Source organism: Oncorhynchus clarkii, chromosome 23 (genome assembly GCF_045791955.1).
Source record: "Oncorhynchus clarkii lewisi isolate Uvic-CL-2024 chromosome 23, UVic_Ocla_1.0, whole genome shotgun sequence".
Lineage (NCBI taxonomy): Eukaryota > Metazoa > Chordata > Actinopteri > Salmoniformes > Salmonidae > Oncorhynchus > Oncorhynchus clarkii.
Window position 1 is genome coordinate 17,289,218 of NC_092169.1, and position 12,715 is coordinate 17,301,932.

Below are 12,715 nucleotides of genomic sequence, written 5' to 3' on the forward strand. Positions count from 1 at the left end.
CATATTGAGGTCTCAAATATTTTCCAGCATTCAGCACTGCACTGTAATTTGTATGGTGAATAAGTATACTGAACAAAAACATAAACTCAACATGCAACAATTTCAATTTAAAGTTTTATTAAGTTTTCTTGTTTTTCATTCAACCAACAAAACACAGTCCACATTCACAGATGTGACAGGCTTAAAAAAAAAAAAAAAATTTAATTAAAAAAAATAAAATAAAAAAATAATAATACTTTTGAAAAAATAAAAATACAATTAAAATGAATGATAAAGTCAAATAAAAGCATTTATTTTTCTTAATCTATATATTTTCCTTGGTACATATATATATATACATACGCACATATACATACACACACACACGCACACGTACTCAAAAACTAAATAAAAATAAATAAATAAATAAATACAAAAAAACATATAACACTTGCAGCAGCACTATCAAGGTTCTTATCAGCTATTTCAAGCATTCGCTGAGACGACGGGCCAATAATTCGTTTTTAGGTTTTACAGTACCTTACACAACATGTGTCTGCGCATTTCCCTAATCACCCCGTTCACTCTGTCCAGTTTGAAATATAGTTGAATAGTGGAGACCAGAGTCTATCACACTTGGGCTGTCTCTTGTGGAGGTCATAAGTGAGCTTTTCAAGAGGAAGAAAGTCAACAATCTGGTCAATCCACATTTTAAATGTAGGGGGGGTATTAGAGGCCCACAATAGAATAATACATTTCTTAGCAAAGTATGTAATAGTCATAAGCAAATTTTCTCTGTCAGGATCAAGGACAAAGTCCTGCTGGGCATTAAGAAGATAGATACACGGGGTCATATCAAACTGTACCTCTAGTATTTTCTGTGCAGCAGTATGTACAGATTGCCAGAATCTGGCAATCTCCCTACAGCTCCAAAATACATGCATATAGGTTCCGCTTTCAGAGGTACATCTTTTACAGTTAGGAGACATATCTGTTTTCATTCTATGGAGTCTCAAAGGAGTATAATACAATTTGTACAAAAATGTGTAATTAGATTCTTTCATTTTTACACTGGTAGAGGAGCAGTATACCCTGTCGCAAACCTCCGCCCATAACTCATCACTGATAGTCAGACCAAGGTCCTTTTCCCATATTATTTTCAAAGGAGTAAAGGAGGAGCTTCCTTTCTCAGAAAGGAGTCTATAGATGTATGATATTTTGCCTTTAATGGATTGTGCTGTGACAAGAAGGGTTTCAACTTCATTCAACTGAGTTCTAAACCTCCTATTGGAGGTAAATGAGGAAATTACATGTCTAATTTGAAGATATTTAAAAAATGCAACAATTTCAAAGATTTTACTGAGTTACAGTTCATCGGTCAATCAGGAAATCAGTCACATGACTGGGCATACCGATATGCATCTGTTGGTCACAGATACTGGTCACAGAAATAAATACATCATAGAACAGAAGTAAGACCCTCGAATAACAGTTTTGATGAAACTGCAACAAAAAAGGTAGTCTAGTGTTCCTACCAAAAAAAGCTGTTACTCATGAGCGAATCAACATTTCATATAGGGGGGGAAATAATTGTGCTACGCAACACCTAAATACAATCTCTCTCTTTCTCTTTCTCTGGACTTCACACTGGGGTAAGAGAGAGAGGGGGGGGGTACAAATAATGAAAGAAAGGAGAGAGCAAGAGAGAGAGAGAGAGTGAGGGGGGAGAAGAGGTGGTACCAGAAAGAGGAGCATGAGTGAAAGTGAAAGAAATAAAAAGCAAGAGATGGAGAGAAAGAAAATCAAGTCATGGTACCAATATTAGCATTTGTCATGAATCATGTTCAAACCACATCTACAAGTGACTGTTATTCACAAATCAATTTTAGATACTTCTGGATGCTTATGTTGGTACCATGAATCGAATAGGATTTGTGCCACTAATGCTAAAATGTTAGCATTTAAAAACAGTGCCAGTCATACGTTGTCCATAGACTGCTTACAGGGTAAGGAAACCAATGTGTAATTTTGTAATTTGAGTGAACTATCCCTTTAAGCCAATCTGTCAGCTTTTCTCCCTCTGTGGAGTTGTTAAGAGCTGACCATCTACAAGCTCATTAAAGATGGAATCCGCAGTAGGGGAAGCAGTGCCACTGTCTGCCTCATGGCATTGTTATTGTTTTGTTGACAAAGCAGAGGCAGAGCGGAGATGGGGAGCAATGTAAGAAAAAAGCTGTACATATTCTGCTGTTCCATCGCACTTGCAATGCTGTCTGACGTCTAAAAAATTTTTTTGTGGTTTGCAGTAACTTCTTTGTTGTAGTAATATTGCAAACGGACATGGCACTTTCACCATTAAAAAGGAACTGCACCTGCTGATTTGACTTTTTTTTTCGCTTGCTCCTCGAAATGCTGGCGGCCATGACAGAAGCCAAATGTGAGTTGGCTCGGGGGTGTGGTTTGATGTAGGTGTTTCTTGGGTGTGTTCTTGCCACCACCGACACACACTCATCTGTCAGAATCTTGCCCACTGCTGTTTCCCCCCACTCAATCACAACATACAAACCTCCTGCAGATTGAGTTCAATAACTACGGGCAGTTGTACAGTGGGATGCAGGAGGAAGCTTTGAATAGGTCAGTAGCCTACAGAGTCATATGATTACTGAATTACTGAATTTATGTATTCTAAATCAAGCATTTTTATAACTTTAACATGTAGTAACAAGTGCATATAGAATAAACAAACCTATACATAATAACATAGAAACAGTTTCTGCTAATATAACAATGTGCACCTTTCACCTTTCATTCTCATTCCGAGCCGATACAGATACTGTGCCTATCTGTATTTTGTCTATTGCTAATGGTGCTACCTTGTGGTCATACCTTCAGAGTGGTCATACCTTCCTTTGTGGTGTCCCGTTAAATACCTTCTATTCTCACTTCGAGGCTAGCAACACTGAACCATGCATGAGAGCACCAGCTGTCCGGACGACTGTGTGATCAAGCTCTCCATAGCTGATGTGGGTAAGAACTTGTTCTCAACTGGCCTACCTGGTTAAATAAAGGTGAAATAAAAAAAATACAAAAGATATATATATATTTTTAAACATTCACAAGGCCGCAGGCCCAGACAAATTACCAGGACGCGTACTCAGAGCATGCTGGCAAGTGTCTTCACTGACATTTTCAACCTCCCTTGACCCAATCTGTAATACCAAAAATTTTCAAGCAGACCAGCATAATCCCTGTGCCCAAGAATGCCAAGGTAAGCTGTCTAAATGACTAGCACTTACATCTGTAGCCATGAAATGCTTTGAAAGGCTGTCAATGGCTCACATCAACACCATCATCGCATACACCCTGGACCCACTCCAATTCGCATACCGTCACAACAGATCAACAGATGACACAATCTCTATTGCACTCCACACTGCCATTTCCTACCTGGACAAAAGGAACACTTACGTTCATTGACTACAGCTCAGTATTCAACACCATAGCGCCCTCCAAGCTCATCACTAAGTTAAGGACCCTGAGATTAAACATCTCCCTATGCAACTGGATTCTGGACTTCCTGACGGGCTACCCCTGGTGGTGAGGGTAGGCATCAACACATCTGCCACGCTGACCCTCAACACGGGGCCCCTCAGGGGTGCATGCTTAGTCCCTTCCTGTACTCCCTGTTCACCCACAACTGCATGGCCGGCACGACGCCAACTCCATCATTAAGTTTTCCCACACCACAACGGTGGTATGTCTGATCACCACCGACGATGAGACAGCCTACCGGGAGAAGGTTGGAGACCTGGCAGTGTGGTGCCAGGAAAACAACCTCTCCCTCAACGTCAGAAAGACAAAGGAGCTGATCGTGGACTACAGGAAACGGGCCGATCACGCCCCCACCCACATCAGCGGGGCTGTAGTGGAGCAAGTCAAGAGTGTCCACATCACTAAGAAATGATCATAGTCTACACACACCAACACAGTCTAGAAGCGGGCACGACAACACTTCTTCCCCCTCAAGAGAAGAGCCGAGCTCCCTGCCATCCAGGACCTCTATACCAGGCAATGTCCAGAGGAAGGCCCTACAAATGTTCAAAGACTCCAGCCACACAAGTTATAGACTGTTCTCTCTGCTACCGCACAAAAAGCAGTACCGATGCACAAAATCTAGAAGCAACAGGACCCTGAACAGATTCTATCCCCAAGCTATAAGTTATATTTTCATGTGCTCCTTCTCTTGTTCATGCTGTTGAAGAGCTGTTTTTCAAAATGGTATTGAATGTACAAAGAAACTAAAATCATGACCTTTATCAGAGCTAGAACTCTGCCAGAGAACGTTAGCATTGTCACATCTGGTGGCTTATCCATTGAAAAAGTGTCAAGTTGTCCTTTAAAGTTCATGTGGATAATCTTGTGACAAAGCTAAAATTGAAATTGGGTTTTATTTTCGTAATAAGGCTAGCTTCTCGCTTATGGCTAGAAAGAAGCTTGTTCAGGCCACTTTTCTCTCTGTAATTGATTATGGTGACTTGTTGTATATGCATGCAACCTCCTCCGTCTTAGAGACTGGACTCTGTTTATCATGCATCCTTGCGCTTTATTACAAATGCCAAGTCACTCCCCCACCATTGCACATTGTACTAAATGGTAGGTTGAACCTCACTTTATATGCACAGAAAGATACATTTGTATGTGTTCATCTACAAAGCCCTTTTGGGTAAACTCCCTCTTTACCTCTTTAGTCTGGTCTCCTTCACCACCAGCAGTTAGCATACCCGGTCTGCTAGGTGGTTGCTACTTAAAGTCCCCAGGACATTCACAGCATTAGGCAAGACTGCCTTCTCTTCTTGTGCACCAGACGCATGGAATAGTCTACAATACATGCTTCATCTGGATATGATAGTGCCACTGAATTCTTTAAACATATTGATGGGAGACTCTGATACAGTGGAGTGTAAATGCTTTTTTTGGATTATGTTGTTGTATTGTATTGTTGTATTGTTGTAATTTTGTAATGTATTGATTGTTGCTGCCTTCTTGGCCAGGTCTCCCTTGAAAAAGATACTCTGGGTCTCAATGGGCTTTTCCTGGTTAAAAAAAGGTTAAATAAAAATAAATCGTTGGTTAAATAGGTAACCAATAGCTACCCAGACTATCTGCATTGACAGTTTTTGCACTCTTTTGGCTCATCACATTTGCTGTTGTTACTGTTACTATTGTTACTATTATGTTGCCTATTCACTTTATCCCTACCTGTATGTACATATCTACCACAATTACCTCATATCTCGAGATCGACTCGGGACTGGTATAGCCAAGTTATCGTTACTCATTGTGTATTTATTTTACTATAATTTGTCTATTTTTCTGTTATTTCTATTTTCTTCTCTGCATTGTTGGGAAGGGCCTGTAAGTAAGAATGTATCTGTTAGTCTACACCTGTTGTTTACAAAGCATGTGACAAATACCATTTGATTTCATTTGTATACAACAGGAGTTCCCTGATTCTGGTGTAGAATGCACAGGGTTCTCCCTCCCCATATTGACTGGTACCATTCAATTCAATAATTGAAAAAAGACAATACAAGTAAATGTTGTGTCTAGTAAAACTTTAATGCCGAGTGCCAGGTCTATTTCCATTTACAGACATCAGAATCAAGCCGTATGTCAGTCATCACCTCATCAAGTCTCTATGTGCTGGTTCCATACATGTTTCTGTGAACACATACACATATAGTCACTGTTATATTACCAATGGCAGTTAGTATAGGTCATATCTGACACACAAACAGGTACTATGTTGAAGTTTGAACAGGTCAGATAAAACCTATCCAATTATGAGTCTCCCCATCAAACAACCGAGGCAAAAGCATCTACAGCCCTATCCATCTGTAAAAATAGGCAAGGTTGAGGCAGAGTTCATCAGTGACACAAGGAATGGAAAAGGTGTTTCAAATACCGGACATTTCTGATGTACTGTATTATCAGTAATCACCTTCAGTCCCACATTGTGGATGTGTTGAGTGCAAGGCCTGTCTCCATTCAGAGACATCAGCATCAAGCCTGTCTGTCGGTCAGGACTCCATCACATCATCTTGCAAGTTTGCAAGTGCTGGCTCCATTGACACATCTGTGAACACATATACAGTCAATATTGTAATACCAATGGCAATTAGGATAGGTGATATCTGACTAACGAGCATATACTATGTTGATGTTTGAACAGGTCAGACTAAACCTACCTAATTCTGGTCTCCCCATCGACAACGTTGAGCTCTTTGCCAGCACCCCATTTATGGGCATGGCAGCGTAGATCATCTTCTGTGCCCTCAAAGATACTGGTCGGTCACACACAAACACACACAGTACTGATTACTGATTAGTACTGATTGCATTATCAATGGTGGCTATGATTAGCACGGTGGAACCAACCTGATCGCTGCAGTCACTTTTTTATTTCACTTCTCCATGCTGCTGTGCTGTTTGTTGCTACTTTGTTGCTACTTTGCTACATGCCAACTTTATGGTTTTTACTTTCTATAACCGTTTCATCAAAATCTTAATTTTACACATTTATCAACGTTATGTTTTTTCCTCGCTCTACTTTTTTCATTCAACTTTTTCACCCGGGAAGCTTAATCTGGACAAGGTTCTCCAGGACCTCCACCAGCCAAAGCTAAGTAGTAATATTAACACTATGCCATCTAATTGCAGTCGCTGTACTCATAATATACAGAACAATTATCACCTAATGGTGAGGATAGCCATGCTACAAGCCCAGCTTCAGATACAATCGTTAGGCAATGGTAATTTAAGTGTAGGAAAGGATGAAACAGCGTCTGTGCCGCCAGTAAGTACAGATAGGAGTCTCCACAGAAAGACAATTTTCTCAAGGCTTCTGGAAGGAAATGCTGTCGGCATGCTCAACCGGTTTCGCTCATTCAGCCGACAGAAACTTTCAATCAGTCCTCCCCATTAAGCAATGAGTCGGAGTCAGGGGCCGAGCCTTCTCTGGTCTCTCCTCCACCCATTACAGGGTCTGAGCCGACCAAGCCTCCCACCATTAGCTCTGACAAATTGAAAACCCCTAGTCATTGGTGACTCCATTACCGGCAGTACTAGACTTAAAAATAATCATCCCGAAGGGCAGTGCTACCGAAATAAAGGCTAATCTGAAGAGGGTGCTGGCTAAGGTTAAAACTGGCAGGTGTAGAGAGTATAGGGATAGTGTTATTCCTCACGTGAGTGTTAACGGTCGGTAGTAATTTAGGCAGGTTACCTTAGTGTTCTTGGGCACAGGGACTATGGTGGTCTGCTTGAAACATATTGATATTACATACTCAGACAGGTAGAGGTTGAAAATGTCCGTGAAGACACTTGCCAGTTGGTCAGCAAATGCTGGGAGTACATGTCCTGGTAATCCGTCTGGCCCTGCGGCCTTGTGAATGCTGACCTGTTTAAAGGTCTTACTCACACAGTCGTCCAGAAAAGCTGATCCTCTCATGCATGTTTCAGTATTACTTGCTGCGAAGCAAACATAGAAATAATTTAGCTTGTCTGGTAGGCTCATGTCACTGGGCAGCTCGCAGCTGTGCTTCCCTTTGTAGTCTGTAATAGTTTGCAAGCCCTGCCACGTGTGTCGTATGATTTGATCTAAGTCCTGTATTGATGTTTTGCCTTTTTGATGGTTCGTCTGAGGGCATAGCGGGATTTCTTATAAGCTTCCGAGTTAGAGTCCCGCTCCTTGAAAGCGAAAGCTCTACCCTTTAGCTCAGTGCGGACATTGACTGTAATCTTTGGCTTATGGTTGGGGCATGTACATACAGTCACTGAGGGGACAATGTCATTGATGCACTTATTGATGAAGCCAGTGACTGATGTGGTGTACTCCTCAATGCCATCGGAAGAATCCCGGGAAAAAAGTAATAGATTGATCGCTTATCATAAAGTCAGAACTGATCCCAGATCAGTTTCATGATTGCTGTGCTAGTCTGTGCTAGCAAAACAGCCCTATAGCTTAGCATCTGCTTCATCTGACCGAGTCACTAGTGCTTCCTGCTTTAGTTTATGCTTGTAAGCAGGAATCAAGATAGAATTATGGTCAGATTTGCTAAATGGAGGGCAAGGGAGAGCTTTGTTCGCGTCTCTGTGTGTGAAGTAAAGGTGGTTTACAGTTCTTTCCCCTCTGGTTGCACATTTAACATGCTGGTTGAAATTAGGTAAAACGGATTTAAGTTTCCCTGCATTAAAGTCCCCGGCCACTAGGAGAGACACCTCTAGATGAATGTTTTCCTGTTTGCTTATGGCCGTATACAGCTTATTGAGTGTGGCCTTAGTGCCAACATCAGTTTGTGGTGGTAAATAGACAGCTACGAAGAATATAGATACACTCTCTTGGTAGATCTACAGCTTATGGTTCCTTTCTAGGTTTCTTCCTAGGTTCCTGCCTTTCTAGGGAGATTTTCCTTGCCACCGTGCTTCTGCAATTCTTGTTTGGGTTTTAGGCTGGGTTTCTGTGTAGCACTTTGTGACATCGGCTGATGTAAAAAGGGCTTTATAAATACATTTGATTGATTATCATGAGATACTCTACCTCAGGCGAGCAAAACCTCAAGACTTTCTTAGATATCATGCACCAGCTGTTGTCTTACCAGAGGCTTCTGTTCAATCCTGCTGATACAGTGTATAACCCGCCAGCTAAATTTTATTCATGTCGTCATTCAGCCACGACTCGTGAAACATAAGATATTACAGTTTTTAATATTCCGTTTGTAGGATATATTGTAGTTCGTCCACTTTATTATCCAGCAATTGTATGTTGGCCAATATAACTGATGGCAAAGGCAGATTAGTCACTCGTCGCTGGCTTCTTACCAGGCACCCCGATCTCCTTCTGCAATATTTCGGTCTCTTTTTCCTGCGAATTACGAGGATGAGGGCCTTGTTCGGTGTCTGGAATAAATCCCTCTCCTCTGACTCATTAAAGACAAATTCTTCGTCCAATTCAAGGTGAGTAATTGCTGTCCTGATGTCCAGAAGCTCTTTTCGGTCATAAGAGACAGTAGTTGCATAATTATGTACAAAATAAGTTACAAACATTGTGAAAAAACAGTGATGAATTCAACAGTGATGAATTCATTAAAAACTTATTTGGGATAGGGGGCAGCATTTTCACTTTTGGATGAATAGCATGCCCAGAGAAAACTGCCTCCCAGATGCTAATATATGCATATTATTATTAGTATTGGATAGAAAACAATCTGAAGTTTCTATAACTGTTTGAATGATGTCTGTGAGTATAACAGAAGGCAAAAGCAGGCAAAAATGGTAGGCAAAAACCTGAGAAAAAATCCAAACAGGAAGTGGGAAATCGAAAGTTTGTAGTTTTTGAACTCAGCCCCTATCGAATTCACAGTGGGATATGGGTTATGTTGCACTTCCTAAGGCTTCCACTAGATGTCAACCGTCTTTAGAATGTTTTTTCAGGCTTCTACTGTGAAGTGGGACCCGATGAGAATTCTTTGAGTCAGTGGTCTGGCAGAGAGCTACGCGCTGGTCACGCGCATTTCACATGAGAGCGACCTGCATTCCATTGCTTTTCTACAGACAATTCTCCGGTTGGAACATTATTGAACATTTATGATAAAAACAACCTAAATATTGATTCTATACTTAGTTTGACCAGTTTCTTCGACCTGTAATATAACGTTTTGAACTTTTAGTCCGACTGAACCTGATCCCGCTTTTGGATTTGTTTACCAAACGCCCTAACAAAAGAAGCTATTTGGACATAAATGGACATAAATGATGGACATTATCGAACAAAACAAACATTTATTGTTGAACTGCGATTCCTGGGAGTGCATTCTGATGAAGATCATCAAAGGTAAGTTAATATTTTTTATGCTATTTTTAACTAATGTTGACTGTGCAACATGGCGGATATTTATTTTGGCTGTTTTGGGCTCTGAGCGCCGTACTCAGATTATGCTTTTTCCGTAAAGTTTTTTTGAAATCTGACACAGCGGTTGCATTAATGAGAAGTGTATCTAAAGTCCCATGCATAACAATTTAATTTTCATCAACATTTATAATGAGTATTTCTGTGAACTCATGTGGCTCTCTGCACAATCACCGCATGTTTTAGAACTACTGAACGTAACGCGCCAATGTAAAATGCGATTTTTTGATATAAATATGCACTTTAGCGAACAAATTAGTTTTTTGATTAGTTTTATCTCTATTTGTGCTTTTTGTGACTCCTCTCTTTGGCTGGAAAAAAGGTTGTTTTTTCTGTGGGTTGGTGGTGACCTAACATAATTGATTGCGGAGCTTTTGCTATAAAGCATTTTTGAAATCAGACACTGTGGCTGGATTAAGGAGAATTTTATCTTTAAAATGGTGCCTAATACTTGTATGTTTGAGAAATTTGATTCATGAGATTTCTGTTGATTTATATTTGGCGCCCTACAATTTCATTGGCTGTTGGCGAGGGGTTTCGCTAGCGGAAAGGGGTTCTAGACAGGTTAACTTCCTGAAAAAAAAGAGAATGATCAATAGAAAGCAAATTACGGACTCTTTGAATCTGCGTATTTCTCCAAAGCTCAGTTGTCCTGAGTCTGCACAACACTGCCAGGACCTAGGATCAATGGAGACACTCAAGTTTTTTTATCATATTTCTCTTGACACATTCATGAAAATAGTCATGGCCTCCAAACATTTAAGCTGCATACTGGACCCTATTCCAACTGAAGTACTGAAAAAGCTGCTTCCTGTGCTTGGCCTTGCTATGTTGAACATAATAAACGGCTCCTTATCCCCTGGATGTGTACCAAACTCACTAAAAGTGGCAGAAGCAAAGCCTCTCTTGAAAAAGCCAAACCTTGACCCAGAAAATCATTAAAATGATCGGCCTATATCGAATCTCCCATTCCTCTCATATTTTGGGGAAAAAGCTGTTGTAGGCAAATCATGTATATGAAATGCTTCAGTCTGGTTCTAAACCACATCATATCACTGAGACTGCACTTGTTTTGGTGGTAAATTACCTTTTAATTGCATCAGACAAAGGCTCTGCATCTGTCCTCATACTCCTAGACCATAGTGCTGATTTTGACACCATAAAACACCACATTCTTTTGGAGAGATTGGAAACCCTAATTGGTCTACACCAGTGATTCCCAATTGTTTTATAGTCTCATACCCCTTCAAACATTCAACCTCCAGCTGCGTACCCCATTTAGCAGCAGGGTCAGCACACTCTCAAATGTTGTTTTTTTGCCATCATTGTATATCGAATCCTATTTAGACTTTGTGGTCAATTTTGACACTTTAATACATTTTTCTGACTCATATCAACCATTTTCAGAAGGAAAAGTTGCTCATTACATTCAGTTGTTCTTTAAGCATGGGGAAGCACATGTGCCAGCCAGGTATTCTTTGGGGTGGAGATCACAGAAATGGAAGTGTAGCAGTGGTCTGTCTACAAATACGCCATATACTGACCTTGACTTAATTCCCTCATAATACCACCTAGTTGTTGCGCGAGGAAGCGATGAATAAGGTCGAGAAACCTGTCGGTTCCTGGTGGAACAACATCTGCTTAATTTTTTTCCAGATAGAAATAACATGATTCTCCAAGCACTGCAACTTACAAATTGATAAGAGATATTGATAAGAGCTAGCGAAAACAGTCATATGGCAGCAAACTGAAGCATATGAACATTCAACTTCAAATCAAATCACATTTTATTTGTCACATACACGTGTTTAGCAGATGTTATTGCGGGTGTAGCGAAATGCTGGTGTTTCTAGCTCCAAAGGTGCAGTAATATCTAACAAGAAATATCTAACAATACACACAATCTAAAGTAAAGTAAGAATTTCCACTGGAATTAAGAACATATAAATATTTCGACCAGCAATGTAAGAGCGGCATAGACTAAGATACAGTAGAATATGACAGAATACAGTATATACATATGAGGTGAGAAATGCAAAATATGTAAACATTATTTAAGGGACTAATGTCCCAATTATTAGTGGCCAGTGATTTCAAGTCTATGTATATAGGGCGCCAGCCTATAATGTGCAAGTGATGGCTATTTAACAGTCTGATGGCCTTGAGATAGAAGCTGCTTTTCAGTTTCTTGGTCCCAGCTTTGATGCACCTGTACTGACTTTGCCTTCTGGATGATAGTGGAGTGAACAGGCAGTGGCTCGGGTGGTTGTTGTCCTTGATGATCTTTTTGGCCTTCCTGTGACATCGGGTGGTGTAAGTGTCCTGGAGGGCAGGTAGTTTGCCACCGACGATGCGTTGGGCAGACCGTACCACCCTCTGAAGAGCCTTGCAGTTGCAGGTGGTGCAGTTGCCGTACCAGGCGGTGATACAGCCCGACAAGATACTCTCAATTGTGTATCTGTAAAAGTTTGTGAGGGTTTTAGGTGCCAAGCCAAATTTTTGCAGCCTCCTGAGGTTGAAGAAGCGCTGTTGCGCCTTCTACACCACATTGTCTGTGTTTGCTGGACCATTTCAGTTTGTCAGTGATATGTACGCAGAGGAACTTGAAGCTTTCCACCTTCTCCACTGCGGTCCCGTTGATGTGGATAGGGGGGTGCTCCCTCTGCTCTTTCCTGAAGTCCACGATCAGCTCCTTTGTTTTGTTGACGTTGGGTGAAAGGTTATTTTCCTGGCACCATACTCCCAGGGCCCTCACCTTCTCCTTGTAGG

At 40.9% G+C, this 12,715-nt stretch overlaps 1 protein-coding gene across 2 annotated transcripts in view; it reads right to left on the reverse strand.

Annotated features, from left to right (window-relative positions):
• LOC139381170 (regulator of G-protein signaling 7-like) overlaps positions 1 to 12,715 on the reverse strand; it is a 113,537-nt gene that overhangs the window by 68,662 nt on the left and 32,160 nt on the right. The gene's annotated exons all lie outside the window — the stretch shown is intronic.